Raw genomic sequence first — 26,402 nt, forward strand, 5'->3', positions numbered from 1 at the left:
TTTCCTCTTTTATAAGGCAGTAGGAGGGCACCAGCCTGGTTCAGTGGGAGGAACCTGTGACTCTTTATCTTGCATTTGTGAGTTGTGGTTTGAGCCCCACATTGGGTGTGGAGATTGCTTAAATAAATAAAAACTTTAAAAAAAAAGGCAGTGGGAGAAGTTGGGTATTTTCAAGTCTGTTGTAAATCATTTTGTAAAGAAAATTATACTGTATTTTATCTCTTGAGTAAATCTCTTGGACCTATGTTAGAATTATTTCATGTCAAGTACCATTATATCAAGTGAATAAAAAGAATTATTGTGTTCATTTACTCTTGCTGCTGTAACAAATCACCATGAATTTAGTGGCTCAAAACATCAGAAATTGATTCTCTCATAATCCGGAGTCCAGAAGTCTGAAATCAGTATCACTGGGCAAAAATCAAGGTGCGACAGGACCATGCTCCCTCTGGAGTCTCTAGGGGACAATCTGTTCCTTGTCTCCTCCAGCTTCCAGTGGTTGTGGACATTCCTTGACTTCATCAGGCCAATCTCTGCCTTCATGGTCGAGTTGCTTTCTCCTCTTCTCTGTGTGTGTCAATGTCCCTCTGTTTTTCTCTTATGTACACTTGTGATTGTATTTAGGGCCTCCCCAGATAATCCAGATTAATCTCCTCTTCTCAAAGTCTTTAATTTAACCACATCTCCAAAGACCCTTTTTCTTTTCTTTTCTTTTTTTTTTAAGGTTTTGTTTATTTACTTATTTTTAAAGATTTTATTTATTCATGAGAGAGAGAGAGAGAGAGAGGCAGAGACACAGGCAGAGGGAGAAGCAGGCTCCATGCAGGGAGCCCAATGTAGGACTCGATCCCTGGTCTCTAGGACTACACCCTGGGCCGAAGGCAGGCGCTAAACCGCTGAGCCACCCAGGGATCCCCGAAGTTTTATTTTAAAGTAATCTCTACACCCAACGTGGGACTCAAACCCAGAACCCTGACAAGACCAAGAGTCACATCCCTTGCTGACTGAGCCAGTTAGGTGCCCACCCCCACCCCAAAGACTCTTCTTCTAATAAGGGAACATTTTCAGTTTCCAGGTTTTAGGATCCGTTGTCTCTGGGGGCCATTATTCAGCCTAATTACAGTCACCTAAACAATTGTTAAAGTGGGGTTTTGATATAAATGACTTTACATTTTTTTTGATTGACATTAATGATTTAATAGAAAACTAGAAAACCCCAAGTCGGTTCTTCCCTTATTACTACATGCTCTTTTTTTTTATTTTTTTAAAGATTTTATTTATTTATCCATGAGAGACACAGAGAGAGGCAGAGACACAGGCAGAGGGAGAAGCAGGCTCCCTGCAGGGAGCCAGATGTGGGACTCGATCCCAGGTCTCCAGGATCATGCCCTGGGCTAAAGGCAGGCGCTAAACCGCTGAGCCACCCGGGCTGCCCACTACATGCTCTTAATAGTAAACACAACTCTTTTTCTCTCTAGTAACACTTATGATATTCCACAAAAAGTCAAATATCATACTGTCTCTGTGGCATGACATAGCTAAGAAATATGATTTCCAGGGGAACAGGACTGGCTCCATCAGGAGAGCATGTGACTCTTGACCTCAGGATTGTTAGCTGGAGCCCCACATGGGGGGTAAAGATTACTTAAAAAGAAAATCTTAAAAAAAAAAAAGAAAAAGAAAAGAAAAGGAATGCTATTTCCAGATCTGTGTTGATATCACTTGATGATACTAGGTCAAATATGCTTTTGCATTAAGTAGCTATAGTCAATTATGGTTGCACAGTTGCCTCCTTTTAAAGGACATTCAGGATCAAGGACGATGTCTTCTTTCATCACTAAAACTTGTCTTCAGTGAGCATAGGTTACATACAGTCGCATAATTCATCTCAAAATATTCCAGTGTTTTGTCAATTTCTATAAAAACAGGAGAAGCAATAAAACTTTGATAAATTTATTGCTAGCTTATTTGTTAAAAAAAAAAAAAGACAAAACTACACCTTTGGCTACAGAACTTCCAAGGTTTTTTGTGTGTGTGTGTGAAGCAATTTATACCACATCATTGTCAATTAATTTTTATTTTATGAGCACCCAGCTACAAGCAATTATACATCAAAGGCATTCTCTGTATTTAATAGAGGTCCGATAAATGGGTCTACACATAAGAATTGCTTTGGGATGTGCTTTTTGTAGTTGTGTTAGGAATTAATTTATCATTTGCTTAGTACCTAACAAGGTCAGACACACAGGTGTTTAACACACACACACACAGACTTTGCTGGAATTCAACAAGTTAATAAAAATTAATTGCAAAGGATAACATTTGATTTTCAAGTAGAATTCTTAAAAAGGGGGTATGTGAATGGACACAGGAACCAACCTGCAAGAGCCTCCAGTGTCCAAAGTTGGAACATTTAGAGCAACAAAACTAACAGACTATTGAATTGTTACTTGGTGTAAAAGAAATATGCATGGATCCAACTTATTTATTTATTTATTTATTTATTTATTTATTTATTTATTTATTTATTTTTAAAAGATTTTATTTATTTATTCATGAGAGACACACACACACACACAGAGAAGCAGAGATACAGGTAGGGTGAGAAGCAGGCTCCATGCAGGGAGCCTGAAGTGGGACTGGATCCCAGGTCTCCAGGATCAGGCCCTAGGCTGAAGGCAGGCGCTAAACTGTTGAGCCACCCGGGCTGCCCAGTCCAACTGATTTAAATAAATAATTGAATGAGGAAATAAGTGAGGGAGAAGAGACAAATTACACAGGATTCCATATATATGTAGACACCCTCTCCTCGGGAGGCAGGCTTCATTCCCCACCCTTGACTGTGGACTGGACTTAATGACCCACTTCTTCTTCTTTCTTCCTCCTCCTCCTCCTCCTCTTCTTCTTTCTTCTTCTTCTTCTTCTTCTTCTTCTTCTTCTTCTTCTTCTTCTTCTTCTTCTTCTTCTTCTTCTTCTATTTATTTATTCATGAGAGACACAGAAAGAGAGGCAGAGACACAGGCAGAGGGAGAAGCAAGCTCCCTGCGGGGAGCCCGATGTGGGACCCGATCCCAGGACCCCGGGATCACGACCTGAGCCAAATGCAGACGCTCAACCTCTGAGCCACCCGGGCACCCCAATGACCCACTCCTGAAGAACAGAGTACAGAAAGGGAGAAATAGTAACTTTCCAATGGAAAAAATTGGCAGGCATGACCTTCACCTAGTGATAAAGGTTAGTTAAGGTCAAGATCTTCATTAAAGGCTGCTTTGGTAATGTAAGGCAGACAATGGGAATAAGAAGGTACATCTTTCTATTACTGTGATGTAACAGTTTTATCCTTCTCTCCTTAGACCTAATTTTGACGAGTTAGAAGTCAGCGTCTCCAAAAGCTTCTTGGAGTAGCTATTTTAGATAAGATTAGTGAATGTTATGCAAATAGAGTGGTTCTCCATTGCAGGACTTCCTCCCTCCCTATGTACCCCCATATTTGGCAGTGTGTGTGCATGTGTGTGTGTGGGGGTGCTACTGATATTTAGTGGATAGAGACCAGGGATGCTGCTAAACATCCTACAGTGACCACCACAACAAAGAATTATCTGAGATGGTGAATCCTGAACTAATTATATACATACACCTAATAGATGTTTTTTTGGGGGTACCTACACTACCCCTTATACCAAGGATACATTTTCCAGATGAGGACATGGTCTGGCTTCTCTGGAAGCTTAAAATCATGTCTGGCAGTCAGAGAAGAGATGGAATACTTTAGCACTGTATATGACATTTTTAAAAACAGATTTTATTTATTTATTCATGAGAGACACAGAGAGAGAGGCAGAGAGACATAGGCAGAGGGAGAAGCAGGCTCCATGCAGGAAGCCCGATCCCAGAACTCCAGGATCACACCCTGAGCCAAAGGCAGACACTCAACCGCTGAGCCACCCAGGCATCCCTGTATATGACATTTTCAATGTAAAGGCCACACTTGCATGCAAACAAGAACCAAAATGAATAGTCCAGATAAGTGTTCTGGGTTGTCCAGAAAGGCAAAGAGTTGTCTAGAGCGCTGTGTGGAAGAGATAGGACTTTCATTTTCTTTCTTTTCTTCTTTCTTTCTTTTCTTTTCTTTCTTTCTTTCTTTGAGACTTTATTTATTTGAGAGAGAGAGAAAACATGGGCAGGGGGTGGGGAGAAGAAGCGAGCTCAGAGCTGGCACAGGGCCCCATCCCAGGACCCTGCGATCATGACCCCCAGCTGATGGCAGATGCTTAATGGATTGAGATAGGACTTTTTTTAAAAAGATTTATTATATATATATATATATATATATATATAGAGAGAGAGAGAGAGAGAGAGAGAGGAGGAGGGAGAAGCAGGCTCCATGCCGGGAGCCCGATGTGGGACTCGATCCCAGGACTCCAGGATCGCGCCCTGGGCCAAAGGCAGGTGTCAAACCACTGAGCCACCCAGGGATCCCTGAGATAGGACTTTCAATGAGCTTTGACAAACCCACAGACCTTATATACAGTCTGTAGGAAAGAGGAAGATGGAAAGGACCATAATACTTTACTCTAGAGGTACCAGGATATTCTAGGAATGAAACATGGCTTCAAATAGTCACAAAGACTGTTCCTTCTGCTGCTATATGCAGAGTGGGTCTCAGCTTTTTCACACTAACTGCAGAGAGGTTTCAGGGTGGGGGAGGGGTGCATCATCAGAATCCAGGTGAGGATAATGGACTGAAAAGACTCCTTAGATGATTGATTCTGATGGGCACCCCGCCCCGCCTTCTGAGAACCCCCCTCCTTCACCTATCCGAGGATACAGGCTGTCACAGATGTGTGCAGGCTAATACTCTTTTCCTTCTGCTCATATCATTCCTCCCTGGTAACTTCACTTTGTTCCCTTTTTGCTCTTTGTGCCCCAGCCCCCATTTTAAAATACGTGAATAATCAGCAACTGTAGATTGTACCGTTGTTAATGGATCATTAGTACTATCCTTAATGATGACGGCAACACCTTCAAAGTTCTTTGGAAGTAGATCCTGGGGATTCCGCTGGCGGAAAAGAAACAAAGATAGAATTCTTGCCAGACTTACTGACTTAAAAACACTTTAAACAATGTATCTGACCAGTAGATGCCGCTCTTTTCCCTTTTGTGAATGAGTTATGAATGAATAAGCCTTCCCTTTGCCCTCCCCTCCCCCAAGTGCTGTTGTAGTGAAAACCAATCTGTCCCCAAGTCCTTAATGAATCTTTGAAATTCATCATCTTTTCTTCTGGTGCAGTCTAATTCAGACCCCCCCTCCTCATTCTGTCTCCTGTAATATTCTAATAATACAATAACCTCTTGTCTCTGGTATCCTGCTGCCTTTTCCCATCCAACACACAGCCATCAGAAATCACTTTCCAAAAACAGATTGCTGAAAAATGGTGTCATGGGGGATGGAGTGGGGAGGGACTCTGAAGGCAATGGCAGGAGCAGAAGGGTCAAGGTGAAGTGGGCGCCTTCTCCTGCCAACAGCTAATATTTGTGTCACCTGGATGCAGGAGGGCCGGGAGGAAAGGTAACTGACTAGCAGGGGAAAGGTGGATTCAGAGTCCTGATCTTCCTGCCAAGGAATTTGAACTGGCTCAGTAGGCCACAGAGAATCCCTGAGAGGTTGTGAAAGGGGCAGGATTAGAGCTGTGCTTGAACAAGATTAATGTGACCAGGCACGCGGATGGACTGGATGAAAAGGAAGTTCAGGCAGCTTACTAGAGTCAGGAGCAAAGCACATACAGACTGATTTGCAGTCTGGGCAATGAGGAGGGGTAGTTCTTCAACCATAATATTAATTTCAGTAAAAACAGCTGCAGAATCAATGTCAGGAAACATCTAGGAGGGGGGCGCTTGGGTGGCTCAGTAGGTTAAGCATCTGCCTTCAGCTGAGGTCATGATCCCAGAGTCCTGGCATCTGCCTGCATCAGGCTCCCTGCTCAGTGGGGAGCCTGCTTCTCCCTCTCCCTCTGCTGCTCCCTCTGCTTGTGCTCTCTCACTATCTCTCCGTCAAATAAATAAAATCTTAAAAAAAAAAAAAAAAAAAAGGAAACATCTAGGAAGCTGGGAACATACCTACACACTTTTGAAGTCCTGTGTGCATGCATATGTACATGTGGCTTGCCAGTACCTTGCCTAGCTGCCTTTGGGAAGAGGATTAGGTGCCAGAAGCGAAACCACTACACTTGTTGTCAAGTAAGAAGTAGGAAAAAAGGGAAAAACAGCTTGAGCTTCTTCCCGTATCACAGGCTTTCGATGTGTTATTATTCACCACTACAGTGTCAGATTTAGATTTTCCACCTCGAGGAATTCGGTTTAGCTTTAATTAGTTGCTGTGAATATATCTGAGCCAACTCTGGGAAGCATTTATCTAGAAAATAGTTTTCACTAAAATATAAGCTGGGTATAGGGTGGTTGTTTTTTCTATGAGGCTTTGTATCATGTTCACAGTTATGAATTCTCTCCAGCCATCTGGGTGCTTTTTGCCACAACCCACCACAGTTACACCGGTTATCTGTTTATTAATCATAATTTTAAATACTATAGTATCGAGACCATCTGCAGCACCATCCAAGCTCGGCGAGTAGCTGCAGGGCCGCAGAGCACACATATTTTTCTGAGAAAAGATGATGCTTGCAGGTTCTTCTGCATAGAGGCAAAACGATGCATTTTTCATCCAGCAACTTTTCAGAAAAACAAGCTTAAAAATACCAGACAAATGAAAAACAGACTTCAGCAGTTACATGCAGCTTCCTGAGTAAGTGAAAAATGTGCCTCTTGTGGTTAAAATGAGGGATCTGTTTAATATGGATGAAGTACCAACACTCCAGGCATTTTCATTGACATTTCACTGTGACTTTTTGAACTTAGGAGTGGTGACAGGCAAGCCTACTCTGGCAGCCCTGCGGAGCGGGCGGTGGGACAGCAGCGCAGGCCAGGAGAGGTACAAGGCTGTGTCCGCTTCTCGCTCCCTCTGTTTTCCTGTGCTCTCTGTACTTCATTTTCTTCCTCGCTTTTGCACTTGCCAGTCGTCCAGGATTCCATCTCTGAAGCCAGCCAGGAAAGCAGGCAAGGCTGGGGGCTCGTGCTCCCACGGCCCGTCGCCTCTCCAGCGCTGGGCTTGCAACCCTGGACCAGAGGGGGCGTTTGTAACAAGACCTTCTGCAAAGGTCAAGACACGCTTCTTTCGGTACCTGGAAGCCAGAAGCCACCCAGAGGGGCCGGGCGGGGCACATCTGAGAAACAGACCCAAAGGGTCCAGGCGGGCAGGGAAGCGGGCCCCCCTCCCCCGCCGCCCCCGCCGCCCCCGCCGCCCCCCGGCCCCCTCGCTCGGTCCTCCCCGGCGGCCCCCAGGCTCAGCTCCGGGGCAGCCCCGCCGTCTGGCAGGAGCCGGGGAGAGACATGCTGTTTTGTTTAAATCCTCCACATTCTTTGCCATTTCCCCATTGGCCGGATGGGGCTACCCTCCCCGCCGCGGCCGCTGCTGATGTCAGCCCGGCTGGCGCTCGCTCCTCCCGCACCCACCTCCCCGGCCCGAGGCACACTGCAGCTCGGCGCGGACTCCCGGGCCCGGCGCGGCGGCTGCAAACTCGCGGGCACGCACGGCGCTCGCCGAGCCCGGGCACTCGGGGGAGGGAGGGCCGTGCGCGGAAGGCGCCGCCTCCTCCCGCCCGCCCCGGCCGCCGCGAGCCCCGCTCGGAGCAACCCGCGGCCCAAGCCCGGCGCAGCCGAGCGGCCGCGGCTTCCCTTTCCTCCCGCCGCGAGCCCCGGCGCGCCTCGCGGACGGGCCCTAAAAAGAGCAGGAAATCTTGTTTACCGCCCGGGGAGAAGAGCCGGCCGAGCCTTTGTCTGGAAAGTCAGCATCTCCGGCTCCGGCTGCAATGGGCTCCTGGTGACATTCGCCTTCGGGCAGACCCGCCGGAGCGGGGGTCGCCAGGTTCAGGCGGCCCGAGGCGGGGGACTTTTTGTGCATTTCGTCTTAATTTTCGGAAAGCTCTCTCTTTTCCTCCCTTGCCCGCCACCGGGCATGTCCTGATCCGGCGGCCGCTCCTCCCGCCCGGGGCCGCCGATCAGAGCGGTTTCCAGCGGGTCCCCCTCCCGCCCTCCGCGGTCCCTCCCTGACTTTGCAACAGCGCGTCCGGGAGGACCGGCCCCGGCGAGGCAGGAGGCGGGGAGCCCCGGACGCCCAGACCCGAACCTTGACATGCTCGCGGGCGGAGAGGAGGAAGCCAGGAGCTGAGCGCGCCGCCGGGGCTGCTCCGCCCGCCGGCTCCGAGCGCAGGGCTCCGGGCGCCCTGCCCCGCGCCTGGGCGGCAGCCTCGCCCTTCGGGGGCGCCCCCCGCCCCCGCCCCCGCCCCCGCGCCCGCGCCGGGGGCCCGCGGCCGGCAGGACCATGCTGCTGAAGGAGTACCGGATCTGCATGCCGCTCACCGTGGACGAGGTAAGCGCCGCGCCGCGCCGGGCCCGGCCTCGCCCCCCCCCCCCGCCCCGGGGCGCCGAGGACCCCGCCGCAGCCTCTGGTCGGCGGAGCCTCCGCGGGCGGCAGGGAAGCCCTGCGGGAGCACTACCTCCCGAGTGGAAGGCTGGAGGGGGGGAGTTGCTGTCTCCACTTGTCACCCCAGCGGGGGAGGGCGGCGTTGGGTGGGGCGGTGGACTCTAGGTGGAGTCTTGGGGGGGCACCCAGAGCCAAAGGGAATCGGTGCGCCCCCCCCTCCAATTAAGAAAATGAACAGAGCAAAGCCAAGCGCCCCAAGCGCGTCCTGCCGGCTTGGGGTGGGGTGTGTGTGGGGAGCGGCACCCGGTCCTGGCGTGGGCCCCGGCTCCCCTCCCGCCCTTCGCTGCAAGGTCTGGGTTGGGTAGGGGAGAAGCCTTTGCCCTCGGGATCGCCAGGCCCGGAGTCCCGCTGGGGGGCACCTCGGAGCCCTAGGGCAGCCCTCCCCGGCCCGGACTTCTCGCCGTCGCCGCCGGCCTGGGCGCCGCTCCCGCCACGCCCGCGCATCGAGGCTCCCAGACCTGGCTTCGACCTTTCCGCAAACCGCCTGGCTCGGAAACTTTCTGCGTCTGTTGTTTCTCCAGCGGCGGGGAGCGTGGTCTGCGGGCGAGCCGGGAGCGGCGGGGACGCGGGCGCGGCCACACGGGGGCGCCCCAGCACGTGGGTGCCGGCCCGGGGCTCCGCTCCGGGGGCTGCGGCTGCGGCTGCGGCTGCGGGGCGGGGGCCGGGGGCCGGGGGCCGGGGCGCTGGTCCTCCCACCGCTGCTCCAGCTCCATTCTCCAGATCTCCCGAAGCTTCAGGCTCCATCATTCAGGAAATGACTCAGTGAGGAATATTCAGGCCCCAGCATCCCCCCCACCCCTACCTTTTTGGTGTTTTCACAATTGCTTAGCGCCCGTCCAGGGACGTCAAGGAAGCGTGAAGCCAATCGGGGAAATTTGAGACTCACTAGTGTGGGTTAGTGTGCCCCACCAAAGAGACTGCGAGCCAAACCGTGTGTCTATTTAAATACAGAGCATCTAATCTATCAGGTATATTAGTGAGCCTCTGGCTTGTGGAAGGGGCGAGGCGCTTTGGGCAAGAAGCAGGTATTTAACAGATAAAGGGACTGCGCTCCCGAGGGGCCCGTCTTAATCTGTCATCTGGAGCAAGTGTTGAGGCAGGACCCATAGTACAATCCAAGGCAAGATACAAGTAGCTGCGAGTTGCCAAACTATACATCCCCGGGACACTGGTTGTCAAAGAGAGAGGTCAGGCCCCCACCAGAATGATCCACCTGGCTGGCGATGCTGCCTGTTGGCATTTGAGGAGATAACGTTGGAGCAGAGTCTGGAAGGATGGAATGAATCCGGGTGGATAGGCAGTTTTGGGGGATGCATCTCGACCGTGTCGATCAAGTGGAGGAGCAGCACACAGCTGTGTGGGAAGTGGGGGAGGCAGATGAGTGAACCTGGTTAACCAGAGTAGTTCTAGAAAAGATTGAGATCTCCCGGGATCCCTGGGTGGCGCAGCGGTTTGGCGCCTGCCTTTAGCCCAGGGCGCGATCCTGGAGACCCGGGATCGAATCCCACGTTGGGCTCCCGGTGCATGGAGCCTGCTTCTCCCTCTGCCTGTGTCTCTGCCTCTCTCTCTCTCTCACTGTGTGCCTATCATAAAAAAAAAAAAAAAAAAAAAAAAAAAAAGATTGAGATCTTCCCACCCTGGGCAGCTGAGCTGGAGCAGTGCAGCCTGGAGATGTGTGTGCTTTTTCATCTCTCCCCCCAGTGACTTTATTTATTGATAGGAGTTTGGAATCTAGGCGCAGTGTTAGTACTGCATGAAATACCTCCAAAGTGCAGGTGATAGTCAAGAAAACAACCAGTTCTAGAATCTTCTTACTACCTACAAAATCTTTTTACTCTCTTTATTCTGATTGCTTTTTTTCCGCAGGCTTTCCTGAACATTCAGGCACAGCTCTTAAGCCACTTATTGATTTATTTATGCATGCTACTAAAATACCCACCACTTCAGGGAGAAGTAATCACTTTTGAATAATACAGGTGGAGGCCCTTTCTTTTACTTGTTATTTTTTTTGGGGGGAGGGGAGGCCCTTTCTTAATTGGTAAATGAAATCAGGCTCCCCTTGTTAATAGAATATATAATTATAATTTACTTAATGTGCAATTTATTTGGACTAAAGCATGATTCAGTTTCTTTTTTTTTAAAAATATTTTATTTATTTATTCATGAGAGACACAGAGAGAGAGGGGGGGGGTGGGGGCTGAGACACAGGCAGAGGGAGAAGCAGGCTCCATTCAGGGAGCCCGACGTGGGACTCGATCCTGGGACTCCAGGATCACGCCTTGAGCAGAAGGCAGACGCTTAATCGCTCAGCCACCCAGGCGTCCCATGATTCAGTTTCTAAAAAAGTTATATTTTGAAGTTAGTTTTCCACTTGGTTAGAAAAACGGTGGGGACAGTTTAGATTGATAGAGGCTTCAAACTGATAGGATTCAGATTTTCCAAGGCAGATGATGGGTGAGGAAACTAGGTACCTCGTGCCAGAGGTTAGATCCCTGGAATCTGACTTGGAGTAAACCCCCAGTGTCCACCATCCACCCCCACCCCCCTACCTTGTACTGTGTCCTACTGTCCTTAACATTAAAAACTGGGAAGGAGGGATCTCTGGGTGGCGCAGGGGTTTGGCACCTGCCTTTGGCCCAGGGCGCAATCCTGGAGACCCGGGATCGAATCCCACGTCGGGCTCCCGGTGCATGGAGCCTGCTTCTCCCTCTGCCTGTGTCTCTGCCTCTCTCTCTCTCTCTCTCTCTCTCTCTGTGACTATCATAAATTAAAAAAAAAAAATTAAAAAAAAAAAACTGGGAAGGAGCATGAGGCACCAATGTGGTTCCCTGGGTTTAGTGGCTGCCTTTGGCTCAGGTCATGATCCGAGTCCTGGGATCAAGCCCCACATCAGGCTCTGTGCTCAGCTGGAGTCTGCTTCTCCCTCTCCCTCTGCTGCTCCCTCTGCTTGTGCTCTCTCTCTGTCAAATAATTAAAATCTTAAAAAATAAAAATAAAAAACTGGGAAGGGACTTAACAGTGTCTTCAAAGAAGACCATTACCATCACCTTAGTAGGTAGATTCTTCAAAGCCTAACTTTTGCTTCAAGGCTTCATTTGCTTTGGGCCTGATTCCGTCTACACAGCACTTTAGGAATTTGTTTCTTTTTTTTTTTTTTTTTTTTTTTTAAAGATTTTATTTGTTTTTTTAAGATTTTATTTATTTATTTATTCATGAAAGACTGGGAGACAGAGAGCGCCAGAGACAAAGGCAGAGGGAGAAGCAGGCTCCATGCACCGGTAGCCTGATGTGGGATTCGATCCCGGGTCTCCAGGATCGCGCCCTGGGCCAAAGGCAGGCGCCAAACCGCTGCGCCACCCAGGGATCCCAGGAATTTGTTTCTGTCTAAACCCCGCAATGAATTAGGAGAGCCCATATTTATTTATTTTTAAAGATTTTACCCATTTATTCATGAGATACACAGAGAGATAGAGTGGCAGAGACACAGGCAGAGGGAGAAGCAGGCTCCATGCAAGGAGCCCGATGTGGGACTCGATCCCAGGTCTCCAGGATCATGCCCTGGGCTGAAGGCAGCCGTTTAACTGCTGAGCCACCCAGGCATCCCAAGAGCGCCCATATTTTTAAAAATGACGAGAGTTGGTGAGAGAACCAACCCTGGGTTCATTCTTCTTCCCTGGCCTTATACTTTTTTTTTTTTTAAAAAAGATTTTATTTATTTATTTATTTATTTATTTATTTATTTATTTATTTATTTATTTATTTATTTATTTATTTATTTATTTATGAGAGACAGAGAGGCAGAGGGAGAAGCAGGCTCCACGCAGGGAGCCCGATGTGGGACTCGATCCCGGGTCTCCAGGATCACGCCCTGGGCCGAAGGCAGTGCTAAACCACTGAGCCACCCGGGCTGCCCCCTGGCCTTATCCTATTTAACTCCTGGTGGAGGGGAGCATCAGGGGAACTAGTGTGCTATTATCCACATTTTGCAGGTGTGTAAACTGAGTCAGAAAAGTTAAGTAGGGCAGCCCCTACTTAACATACATCAGGCTCTCTGTATGATGCCTGCTTCTCCCTCTGCCTGTGTCTCTGCCTCTCTCTCTCTGTCTCTATGAATAAATAAATAAAATCTTTAAAAAAAAAAAAGAAAAGAAAAGTTAAGTAATGTGGGTCAGGTCACCCAACTTGTTAATCGCCAAGCCATAACCAGGGCCATGGTAAAACCCATTGTTTTTCTTTATGCTGCTCTTTCCCTGTCACTGGTATTTAATGCAGGAAAAAGGGGGGAAAAAAAAGAAAAAGAAAAAAACAGTTCTTGAAACTAGATAGAGTCAGGACTCTCAACTAAATGAAAAATCAAAGACCTTTTCAATTGTTAGAGAGGGTACTAGAATCTACCATTTCTCTAAGCCTTATTTTGACTCATGAAATGTTCCTGAGTTCCAGGAAAGAGGAGAGTGTTGGGGCATAAAGAAAATAAAGCTCGACTATAGTCTAGATCAGTCTACATCAGAGTGTTGGTGTTTTGTTTTTTAGACAATTTCAGGATGAATAATTTTAAAAGGTAACATCCAATGGATTAATTTTAATAAAAAACTCCAGGGACTCCTGGGTGGCTCAGTTGGTTAAGTGTCTGCCTTCGGCTCAGGTCATGATGCTGGGGTCCTGGGACGGAGCCCCACATCTGGCTTCCTGCTTAGCAGGGAGCTTGCTTCTTCCTCTTCTGCTGCTGCTCCCCCTGCTTGTGCTCTCTTTCTTTCAAGTGAATAAATATAATCTTAAAAAACAAAAAAACAAAACCAACAACTTTGGAATAGTTTCTTTATTTATGTTCAATGTCATCTCTGAACTGAATATAAGCCATTTATTGGAAAGTTCTAGACTGTAAAGGTTCCTGGGGGCAATAATAATAGTTGGCTCTAAAGAGATAGTTGTCAACCATCTATCTTCATGTGGAACAATCGGTGATGTAGATTCTTTCATTTTAGACCTGGAAGGGCTAGTGGAGATCTTCTATGGTTGAGCCATTTAATTTTGTGGAAAAGAACGTGGATGTAGAAGGTCCAGTCTCTAGTTGCCCATCTCCTAGGTAAGGGTAGGGTCTAGGCCAGAACCTGGGTCTTCTGATTTCTGTACTGAGCTGTTTTACTGTATGCCAGGGCTTCTCTCAATTTTCTTCCTCTGGGAGATTCCTCGTTGGAAGGAAATATCCCTAAGCTCACGGTGTGAAGCAGGGACACTAAGCAGCCTAAATAGTCTCTAGTTGAGGATGGCTTGGAGTCTCTGACCTTCTGTGTACTTTAGGGGTCATTTGCTCGGCTGACCAGAAGGTTGGCCAGGGGGCTCTATTCAAAGCTGTTTTTGTCTAACGAGTTTACTGGTTTTCCTTAGATTGTGTATTTAATTGGAGTAGCTTTTAGATGTGTGGCTCCAGGGAGATTATGGTGAAGTTCTTTTTATTCATTCATTCATTCATTCATTCATTCATTCATTCAGAGAGACACAGAGAGGCAAAGACATAGGCAGCAGGAGAAGCAGGATCCATGCAGGACTTGATCTCAGAATTCTGGGATCATGACCTAAGCCAAAGTCAGATGCTCAACCACTGAGCCATCCAGGTGCCCCAATTATGGTGGAGTTCAAGGCCACTCTGTCCCAAGCCTCTCCTTGGGGCTGCCACTTGGTGCTGTCAGCACCCCAAACTCTGCCTTCAAGACTCCTTGGAAGAAAAGAAAAAAAAAAAAGACAACTTGGAGCAGTCTGAAGATCACCCCTCCCCGACAGGTTCTTATCAGTACGATCAGCATCTTCAAGAGCTCAGCACATCCTAATATGAAGGCAGGAATCCTTTTGTTTTCATTGCTTGCTTTGGTATTTTAACAGTTCCTGTTCTGACTGCATTAACGTTAATGTGTGCACTTTTAGGGATTTATTTGTAGTCCTTAGGGATTTGTTGCACAATGAAAAATAGAAACACTTCCCTCCCCTCCAAGAAAAGAAGAAAGAGAAAGAAAGGAAAGGAAAGAAAAACAACTTTTTAATACAGAATATTATTTTGTTCTTTGCCCTGGCCAGGAGTCAATGCACTTTATCCAGCCTCCCCTGGGTCCCCAGAGAATTTTCTTGCGCACATTTCTGAGAACAGATTTGGGTTTGGGGTGGTGCCGACTCCGCAATGACCTAAATGGAGATTCCAAAATGCCCAATAATGTTTCCCTATTCTGTGTTTTAAACTCCATGAGATGCGTCTGCAAATATTGGGGCAGAAATCCTTTCGGGAAAGAGAGTTCAAGTTTGAAACTGGCATCAACACTGTTTTTTGTACAAAGTGATACTCCCAAGTATAAAGAATAAAGGATCCTTGGATTAATCTCACGTACCCCCCCCCCCCCCCAGGGTCCCTCATGAACATAATTTTGAAAATGTTTTTTAAGAACAAGCACTATTTTGAACCCCTGCCCCCACAACTAGCCAAGTTGGGATGGACCAAGGCCAGAGTCAGGGGTTTGATTTCTGGGTGATCCTGTCCCACAGTCGGAGAACCACGTCCCTCATGCTGCCCGGCTATCTTGCACAGCTCCCTTGCCGGTCGGGAGGGGCACCTGGGCGGGTTAATGGATAAATGCAAACCTTTCACCACTAATGGAACAGACAACAAGGAGCAGATGCTGTCGTCCTGGCTGGTCAGTGAAATTGACTTTGTGTGCAAAGGACACTGCATTTGCCCCGTGACTTGGGTGTGAATGTCTGCCACGCTCAACAGTTTCTGGGCCTTGAAAAAAATGGACATTATTGTAATAAAACCTTAGTTAAAAGTGGGTGGTAATTAACTTTTGGTTTTCATTACTAAAGAAGCGGGTGAGTCCCTGAGGCTCTTAAAAACCAACTCCAAAACCTTGTGTCTGATTAAGTGAGTAATACTTCATTTCAGAAAAGCTCTCCTTTCAGGTGAACAGAGACTACTATATTTTTATAAGCAGTTTTTAAAAAAATTAATAAAGTTTCAACACTCAGTCTCTTTAAGATCCACCGTGCCCGCACAGCCGTCCCCCCCACCCCCACACACACACCTGGAGTGTCAATTGGGAAAGTGTGTGTATGGGGGGAAGTATTCACAGAGCTCTTCTTTTTTAAAAGATTTTATTTATTTATTCATGAGAGACACACAGAGAGGCAGAGATATAGGCAGAGGAAGAAGCAGGCTCCTCACGGGGAGCCCGATGTGGGACTCGATCCCCGAACTGGGATCATGCCCTGAGCCAAAGGCAGATGCTCAACCACTGAGCCACCCAGGTGTCCCTCCTTTTTTTTTTTTTTTTTTTTTAATATAAAAGTGTGTGCACAGTGACGGGCACTTAACATGTTTTTTGGGGTTAGTGATTACTGGAAGAGTACGTCGAGGTTCATTGCTTTAGCCGCCTGACTGAGGCTAAAGCAGGTGCCCTGGTTGACCTGTGTGGGCTTTGGCCTGCTTTGTGTTGCCTGGAGGTTTATATGGTCAAATAACTTGGGAAACTTTTTTGGAAACTAGCTAACACGTCTGCCCCTGTTTGGAGAAAAAGACAGATGTAGAAATCAGCTGATTTGTAACAAGAAGTCAGGAAAGTTGTATAGATCTTTTGTAAATTCGGCCCACTAGGAGAGGAAAAGGAGAATTTCAGATTCTAGATTGCCAACTGCCTGCCCTCCCTGTCTCATCCTGGCAATTGGGAATTTCGTGATATTCCCAAGTGGAGAATTTTTTTTTTTTTTTTTTTTTTTTTTGTAGGCTACATGACAGATGAAGCGCAAATATATTACAGATAGTAAAACTGGAAAACGGGGTGCCTGGGTGTCTCAGTTGGTTGGGTGTCTGCTTTTGGCTCAGGTGGTGATCCCAGGTGATCCAGTCCCACATTGGGCTCTCTGCTCAGTGGGGAACCTGCTTCTCCCTCTCCTTCTGACTGCTGCTCCCCCTGCTTGTGCTCTCTCTCTTTCTCTGTCAAATAAATAAATACAATCTTTAAAAAAAGTTTTTAAAAAAGTCTGGAAAATAAATTGTATCCGGAAAAATGCAAAGTTGTTTGAAAAATAATTATCTTGGATGCTTTAACTTTCCATATTGTACGTATTGTATTCCAACTTAAAAACAATTCAGGGAAGTGCATGGGTGGCTCAGTGGTTGAGTGTCTGCCTTTGGCTCAGGATGTGATCCTGGGTCCTGGGATCGAGTCCTGCATCTGGCTCCCTGCAGGGAGCCTGCTACTCCCTCTGCCTATGTCTCTGTCTCTCTCTCTCTGTATCTGTCATGAATAAATAAATAAAATCTTTATTAAAAAAAAACCAGTTCAGATCTTGGGGCTGCATACCTTTAATGGGTGCTTGTTTACATGGAACCTAAGTGGGAATAGTGCAATGTGATGGCCCTGCAACCAACCACCCACCTTCGTTAGCCCTCTCAAGCTTCTAGCCTCTGTTGCTGTCATGTGTTGAACGTTTATAGCATGCTTGTGGGTTTATAAGTGGAAATGTCACCTCCTTAGAGACATCTTTCCTGACCACTCCATCTAAAGTAGTGTTCTCCTATTCTTTATCTTTATACATATTTATCTCCTTCAGAGCATTGATCATAATAATCTATATTTATTTGTTTGCTTAAAAGTCACTCATTCCCATCATTATCTTTTCAACACATAATCCACATAGGAAAATCGTGACAAGAGTTTAACTTATTTTTCTTTCATGCTAAGTCTCTGACCTCCAGTGTGCATTTTCCATCTGCAGCACATTTCAATTCCCACTAGCCACCTTGCAGTGCTCTAGGGCCACAGGTGACTGACTGGTGGCTGCCAGTTTGGACAGTCAGCTCTCATACTTAAACCTCAGGTCTGGCACATAGATGCTTAGTGAATGGAAGGGAAGAAGCTGGGAAAATAGGGAACATTTCTGGAAAGCTGATCCCAGTTGTGTTCCTTCACATTGTTTAAGTTTTGTTTTTTTTTTAAAGATTTCATTTATTTATTCATGAGAGACACAGAGAGAGAGGCAAAGACACAGGCAGAGGGAGAAGTAGGCTCCATGCAGGAAGCCCGACATGGGACTCAATCCCGGGTCTCCAGGATCACACCCTGGGCCGAAGGGGGCGCTAAACCGCTGAGCCACCCGGGCTGCCCTGTTTAAGTTTTTTTCACCTAGATTTTATACCACCTGAAATTTTGCAAGCTAGAGATTCTTTTATATTACTAACATCTTTGGGGTGCCTGGGTGGCTGAGTCAGTTAAGTATCTGCTTTGGCTCAGGTCATGATCCCAGGGTCCTGGGATCGAGTCCCACTTGGGCTCTTTGCTTGTCTCTCAAATAAATAAATAAATAAATTCTTAAAAAAAAATCTTCTTTTAAAAATTGCTCAGAAATACCCCTGAGAAGCTTGAGGCCAGTCTTTCCTTGGAGCTAATGTAATCATTCTGCTTTCCTCCTAACTTTTGGAGGCGTGTATTTAGTTTCTATTACTCTGTAACAAATGATCACAAACTTAGTGGCATAAAACAATATCCATTTATTATTTCACAGTCTCTGTAGGCCAGAAGTCTGGGGATGGCATGGTTGGATTCTTTGTTCCCGTTCTCTCAAAATTGAAATCAAGGTGTCAGCCGGGCAGCACTTCCTTCTAGAGCTTGGAGTCTCTTCAAAGCTTATGTATGAGGTTATTGACAGAATTCAGTTCCTCCTGGTTGTAGGACTAAGATTCCCCCCTTTCTTGCCAGCCATCAGCTAGGGGCCAACTCCTAGAGGCTAGCTGCCATTTCCTGCAATGTGGCCCTGTCCACAACATGGCACTTTCCCCCTTCAAGTCCATTAGGAGAGTATCTGCTATCACTTTGAATCTCTGTGATGTGTCATTTCTGACCTTCAGACTCTTTTTCAAAAAAGACTGGCCTGATTAGGTCAGGCCCACCCACCTTCAAGGGGAAGGAATTACAAACAGGTCATGCACTGCCGGGAGCAGGCATTTTGGGGGCCTTCCTGCTTACCGTGGAGAAAATAGCTGGATTCACAGTTTCTCCTGAAGTAGTTATTTCTTGTATCAAGGTTGGCACTCTGGGGAACATGGAAGTTTTCATATCACAAATATTTATTGGACTCCAACTACGTGCCAGGTGCTAGGCCAGGTGCTAGGGATGGAGCAGCAAACAAGGCAGGCAGGATTCCTGCCCTCCTAGAGCTTACAGTCCTGAGGCCACTGGAAAAGTTTCGTGGCCATTTTAAAACGATTGCGATGAAGGCACCTCGGTGGCTCAGTTGTTTAGGTATCTGACTCTTGATTTTGGCTCAGGTCATGATCTCAGGGTTGGGAAATAGAGCCCCATGCATCATGCTCTGTGTGGCGGTGGGGGGTGGGGAGATGGAGCCTGCTTTAGATTCTCTGTCTCTCCCTCTGCCCCTCCTCCCTCTTCCTCTCCTAAAAGAAAAAAGATTATGACGATGGTTCAGAACTCTGTGTAAATATGTTAAAAAATCTTTGAGGGGCACCTGGGTGGCAGTTGGTTAAGCTTGCTACTCTGGGATTCGGCTCAGGTTATGATTTCAGGATTGTAATATTGAGCTCTACTCTGGGCTGTGTGCTCAGCATGGAGTCTGCTTGAGTTTCTCCCTCCTTCTCCTGCTGCCTCTCCCTGCTCCCCCGTGCTCGCTTATGCACTCTCCTTCCCTCCCTCTCTCTCTCAAATATTTAACAAAACATTGTATATAAAATACATCTCAATAAAACTTTAAGAAAATAGAGGTAGCTATGGGTTTGTGTGTTTTTTTTTTTTTTTAACTTTTTTTTATTCATGAGAGATACAGAGAGAGACAGAGACACAGGCAGAGGGAGAAGCAGGTTTGCCAAGGGGAGCCTGATGCGGGACTCAATCCCAGGACCCTGGGACACGACCTGAGCCAAAGGCTGATGCTCAACCACTGAGCCACCCAGGCTCCCCTGTGAGGTTTTTTTTTTTTTGGTCCTCAGCAGAATAGATCTCTATGTTTAGAGACAGCCATTGACAGAAAGTGCTGAACTTGAATTATGAGTACAATCAAGAGCTGTGGTCTGTGTCCTCAAGGAGATGGCTCTAGTTGCCCTGATTTTAGAAAGCTTTCCAAAGAAGATTGTTCTCTTCTGGAGCAGTGTGGGAAGAAAATCTGCCAGATCTGGACCAGAATGACCACAAGTTAGGTCAGAACTTGATACTTAGGGAAAAGAAACAATCACAGGTTGATCAGCTGCCCTGAGGTGAACCGTAGGGCTTCAGGGTCCTGGAGGACTGTCGCCCCTCTTTCTCACCCCAAGGAGACAGAGGCTAATGGCCAATCATGAGAGTGGAAGGAACAATATCTGCGGACCTTTCTGGCTATGGCTCCAAGTCCATTTCTCTGCTTTCTATGTGTATTGAATGGGAAGTCACGTGTTAGGTGAATGAGTCCTAGAAAACCCATTCTGGAGGAGATGGTTCTATATGGGAGTTGAACCTTTTGCCTTATTCATCTCAGATGTCCTGAAGACTTCCCATCACTGGCTTTATTGCAAAGGAGGCTGATTAGCTATCTAAACTGTCTCAACAGTCTCTGTCTAGGATGGCAAGATCATACCACACTAGGCTGGGAAAATCTCCCTAGATGGCAGACCCACTGAGGAAGGGAGCCCTACTGCATAGGACACTCTGTCTTGGCCATTGGCTTCACCCATCTCACAGGAAGGAGGCTGGGGTCCCCCGGACACTTTATCGCAGACTGCTTGAACAGCATTATCCGATGCTGTTTGTTGATGTAGCAACACGAAAGCTGGTCCTCACCAAGATTTTGACATCAAGTATTAAAGTGACTCATTCTTTCATTTCCCAGCTCTCTGACAAAAGGGGCCTGCTCTTGAAACTCCGTTTTAGACTTTAGTGGAAGTCGACTCATAATCTAAACAAGTAGCTATCGTAAGTTCTTGATCAAGTTTATCTAATGACTCTTCACTTTTTTTATGTCTCTTTTTTTGCTCCTTTAAGTTTGGGTAAAACATGACCTTCTAGATTCTTCTTGTTCCTGAGCAAAGATAAAAAAAATCATCCTTTAATTCTTTGGATTGTATCTGACAATCTTTAGGGTGTTGTTTCTTTCCCAGAATGAATCACCTAGAGAAGTAAGATTGGCCCAACAAATGTAATTTGATGACAGCCTATAATAATGTTGTTTAAGCGCTAATCTAAGCAGCTAATCTCCTAAGACTGGTCCCCGCCCATATCTACACACACTATTGAAGTCATTATATTTGCTATATTAAGGCCAGATTCAGGTGTTTCTGAGCACTAATTTGTGTATTTTTACACCAAAAATAACTAATCTGTGTATGAGAAGAGAACTTAGGGGTGCTTGGCTGACTTAGTCAGTGGAACATGCAACTCCTGGCCTTGGAGTTGTGAGTTTGAACTCCCTGGTGGGTATAAAGATTAGTTAAAAAGAGAAAAGAGGGGTGGCTACCTGGGTGGCTCAGCGGTTTAGCACCTGCCTTCAGCCCACGGCGTGATCCTGGAGACCCGGGATCGAGTCCCACATCGGGCTCCCTGCGTGGAGCCTGCTTCTCCCTCTGCCTGTCTCTCTCTCTCTCTCTGTCTCACTGTGTCTCTCATGAATAAATAAATAAAATCTTTAAAGAAAAAAAAGAAAAAAGAAAATTTATCAAGTAGAGAATGAGAAGTCACCACTAACTTGGATATAATTGAGTTATTGAAAACCTCAAATGCACTGTATTTTATTTGCTGGATTGTTTGTATTCTGTAGAGCTCTCCCAGATTTTATGGTTTTAACTATTGTAATGGGATTTTAAAATTTTATTTATTTATATAGAGATTTTATTTATTCATGAGACAGAGAGAGAAAGAGAGAGAGAGACAGAGACAGAGACATGGGCAGAGGGAGGAGCAGGCTCCATGCAGGGATCCCGACGTGGGACTCGATCCCAGGTCTCCAGGATCACGCCCTGGGCTGAAGGTGGTGCTAAACCTCTGAGCCACCCGGGCTGCCCTGGAAATTTTTTTTTTTTTTTAAGATTTTATTTATTTGTGAAACAGACAGAACGAGCATGATGGGTGGGGGCTGGGGGGAGGGCAGAGGAGAAGCAGACTGCCCACAGAGCAGGGAGCCCGATACCAGCTCCATCCCAGGACCCCAGGATCATGACCTGAATGGAAGGCAGATGCTTAACTGACTGAGCCACCCAGGCGCCTCTATTCTTTTTGTTTGTGCTTTTTTTGGGGGGGAGGGGATTTCTTCATTGTTAAAATAGTAAAGTTTCACTTACTGGTATGTCTGGCAAAAATGTTTTCAACTTGACAGTTGATAGAGACAGTGCTGTTTATCTGAGCCGTCTCCATCTTTGCATCTTAACAGCAATTGTGGAAGTTCTTTGCCCTGCCTCTTCTGACTATAGCATCCAGGAGCTAGAAAGTTACCCTATGTCACAATGTCCTGACTGACTTGTGGCCTTGCAGTAACCTTGCTTTTATGTATGTAATAAGAGTCAGCTCGTATGCCTCAGCAATGCATCCCATGAAACGTTTTGTTTGAAAAGTGTTTTAAAATTTAGTTTCTTGTTTTTTTTTCTTTTAAGATTTTATTTATTTATTTGAGAGAGAGAGAGTGAGAGGGTGCATGTACACACGTGTAGCTGGGTGGAGAGGGGCAGGGGGTGAGAGAGAGGGAGAGAATCTTCAAGCAGACACAAGTCTGAGCTGAGCATGCAGCCAATATGGGGCACCTTGAGATCATGATCTGAGAGTCAAGATGCTTAATGTACTGAGCCACCCAGGCACCCCTGGTTTCTGTTTTTATAGTTTGGACTGATAGCAATTACCTTTCACATGCAGACGAGGGAGAGAAATTATATTTGTTGACTGCCTTTTGGGTTTACTTAATCCTCGTAACCATCCTATGAGTTAGATGTTATCATTCCACTTTCCAGATGTGGATCATGGGTGCTTGCATGGCTAGTCAACAGTAGACCTACATCCACACCTCGGCTGGCCAGACTGCAGAGCCCATGCTCTTTGCCCTCCCTTGTTTTACCTTCCCTTGAGTCCAAAAGCTGGAAGGAATGATGGAAGGTGATCCAGTTCTATCACACACATAAAAAAAATAAAGAAAAACCTTCAAGAGTAGAGAACTTGTTTCAAGATTATCAAAGGAAATAATTGGGGGAAAGTAGTTCTTCCATTCCAGTTAAGGTAAGAGAATGGTCCATAGGTTTTATCTTCCATTGAATGTTCCATTTTACCCAAGTATTAAGCCAAGTGACATTCCTCTGTTTAACTTTGATAAATGAATCATGTTCCTTTGAAAATAACTTTTGTAGTTCATGCTCTAAAAAGAGAACCACCCCTACATTTTGGAAATTATTCCTTTTAATGGCAGTAAAAACCTTTGGCTTTCATAGAAATTATCAGCAGAGATATTCACTGATGAGTACCTGTGACTTTCTCAAAATTAGTATCAGGAATAACAATGGCAACAGACAAGTGACACCATGTTTTTGGCACATTTATTTGAAAACTTAAAAGACTCTTCACCTGCAGGTAATCAAATTGGAGCATATGAAAATGATCAAAATGTACTATTCAAAGTTGTATGTTTACCCTTCCTGCTGAGTTAGCTGCTCCCTGGAAACTTCTGGCTCCCTTTTACTAGCATTGCCTCCAGAAGCATGTTAAAATTGCTTTTTTAGAGTCACACCTCATGCAGACTAAAATAAAATTTTTTAACTTGATAATTATTTAAAAAACGGAGCTGTCAAATATCTTTTCTTTTTTTTTCAAATATCTTTTCTAAATTAAAAATTATCCTCAAGTGACATTTACCATTATCAAAAGTGTTAAAAGTAATGAAAAAAACCCAAGCAAACCTGCCCTACTACGTTACACGGTGGAGATTCAGGGATGTTTTGCTGTTTCAGCACCATTGAACTAAACAGGTACACAATCTCCTAAAATGAGCTATTAGAAGGAGACCACACCTAGTTGGATGTGTGCATTCTGGTCAGTTTTTTAAGTAATAATTTAAAAAATTGTGCTAAGATACATATAATACAAAATCTGCCATCAACCATTCCTAAGTGTATGGTTCAGTGGCATTGAGTACCTGAGTACCGTTCATGTTGTTGGGCAACCACCACCACCATCAATCCACAGAACTCTCTTTGTCTTGCAAAACTGAAACTCTATACCCATTAAAGAAGAAATCCCCACTCCACCTGCCTGCATCCCCTGGCAACCAACCACCACTCTACTTTCTATGCTTTACTACTCTAGGTGTCTGGTCAGGTTTGTTTCGTTTTGTTTTGAAAGTGTTGCTTTCATCAGTTTATCATTAAATTCATATGCCTTTTCCAGAAACAAACCTAATGTAACTTACATTAATGGATCTAACGAAATAGAATTTTTCCCCTGAACTTTGCCTTCTTTCAAGGAAGGAAAATGACAAAATGGGTTCATAGCCACACTTTGGGAGGTATTCATGACTCAGTTACCTAAACCTTTGTAGCAACAGATGAAGTGCTTGGCAACTTGAACTCAGGAGTCCTTCTATACTGTCATTTAACAGAAAAAGTGCATTTTGTTCAGAAGCCTTAGTAAGGTGGGAGACAGTACCACTGCATTTTGGAAGCAATTTAAATGAACGGGATTGGCACTGACACATATTCTTCTGTTAAAGCCAAAGACAGAATATTTGATTAATGATCATGCTTTATTCCTGTAGTAGGTGGAAATAGACATTAACTGGACCCTTTTTCTGAATGAAGAAGTACAGTTTTAACGTTGGCTTTAAAAAATTTTTATTTTGTAAATGGTTAATGCAGGAGAAAAAAATTGTCAGTATGATGGCTTATTGATAAATTAACCTTGTAACCGACAAGTTTGTAACCAACAACTTTGGATTTCATTAGATTTTATAGGACGATGGTCCTTCCCCTCTCAAAAAGGAGTTTCTTCTATTCAGGAAAGTAGTGGGTTCTAATAAAAATGTTAGTCCTCAATTTCCATCCCGTCTGAGAAGCATTTTCCAGTGTGCCTGACACCTTACAGGCATAATTCACCTTAAATGCATCTGAAATTTGAAGCCACAGAAGTCAACATTCTCTCCTTAAACCAGTAATTGGTAATTAAAATAGAGAAACAGGACTGGAGAGATTTTTGAGAGAGTTAAATTTGTCATCATCTACTTGTTTGGACAGGTAGTTGTGAAGACAGGGGTTATCACGAACTACTTGAGTCCATGGGCAGGGTCCTCTGAAATGTGAGTTTCCTATGGTTCGAGCCCTGGTGACCTGCTCCTCCATCAGGAACCTTCTGCAAGTTTGTTGTGACCTAAAATAACCATGATGCTGGTGCTGATGAAAAAAAAACAAAAAATGAATGTGATGCTTGACACCACCTCACACGGATCATCATTCTGGAGTAGTTCAGCATCCATAAAAGTGACATGGTGGGTAAAAGCAGTTTCTTCATAGTTAGAAAGTGCCATGAACGACCTGGCCGTTCTTTTGCTCAGCAAGACAGGTTTAAAGACATGAAGTGTAGTTATTTATCCTCTCTTCCCCCCCAAAGTGCAAAGAGTTTGGTAGCTAGAATTGCATTTAATCATCAAGGTACAGATTGTACCGTGTGTGCTGGAGACCCAAACCCTGTTCTGTTGAAGGCCATGATGAATGCTCATTTTTTAATATTATGTTTTTGCGGCTTATAAAGAGGCATCGTGTCCAAAATGAAAAAAGCCTTTAGAGTCAAGATATAATAGCTCACCTCTTTTGGATTGTGGTTGACAGAAACTTGGACACAACTGAGCTGAGTGTAATTATGTTTTTCAGCAGTGTGACTTATGTTGCTGCAGATAGGGGTGTACTTCGAGATTTCTTGCCAAGATCTGGCTGAAAAGAAGCTTGGTGGTTGTTGTTTTTTTGTTGTTGTTTTGTTTTTAAATAGTAATTAGGCTATTAGTTGTCCAAATGGAATAATCCCCTTAAGCCTTTTCAAGAAAAACATTTCCAAAAGGGTCAGGTGTATTTGAGATTAGCCATTATTTACGTAGGTGCTCAGCCTTTCACCCAAGCTTCTCTAGGAGTTGGTTCTTGATGTTGGTTAGGTATGTCAGAAACCATCTTATTTTTTTCAAGGGGTCAGTACAGGGTTCTCAGATCAAAAGCAGCCAAGTCCCTGGGCTCCCAGAAGCCTTATTATAGATTTGTGAATTTTGCATCAGCACTCCAGGTACTGTCAGGGCTGTTCTTGGCCTTCAGACAGTCTTCTCTGTGGACCTGGAAAAGAAACTGCCCAAAGGCCTTACCGGCCTCTGTGTTTTTTTTTTTAAGATTTTATTTTTTTTATTTTTTATTCATGAGAGACACAGAGAGAGAGGCAGAGATATAGGCAGAGAGAGAAGCAGGCTCCATGCAGGGAGCCTGATGTGGGACTCAATCCTGGGACTCCAGGATTACACCCTGGGCCAAAGGCAGACGCTCAACCGCTGAGCCACCCAGGCGTCCCTCAGCCTCTGTTTTTGAGGAAAGTTAAGAACAAAGTAAAAGGAGTGTCTGGGGGCTCAGTGGTTGAGTAGAGTCTGCCTTTGGCTCAGGTTGTGCTCTAGGGGCCTGGGATGGAATTCCTTATAAGGCTCCCCGCAGGAAGCCTGCTTCTTCTCTGCCTGTGTCTCTGCCTCTCTTTCTACATCTCTTGTAAATAAATAAATAAAATCTTAAAAAAAAAAGAAAAGAAAAGAAGAGAACAAAGTAAAAAAAAAAAAGGGCAGGGGCGAAGTG

Source organism: Canis lupus, chromosome 9, assembly GCF_003254725.2.
Source record: "Canis lupus dingo isolate Sandy chromosome 9, ASM325472v2, whole genome shotgun sequence".
NCBI classification, from domain to species: Eukaryota; Metazoa; Chordata; class Mammalia; order Carnivora; family Canidae; genus Canis; species Canis lupus.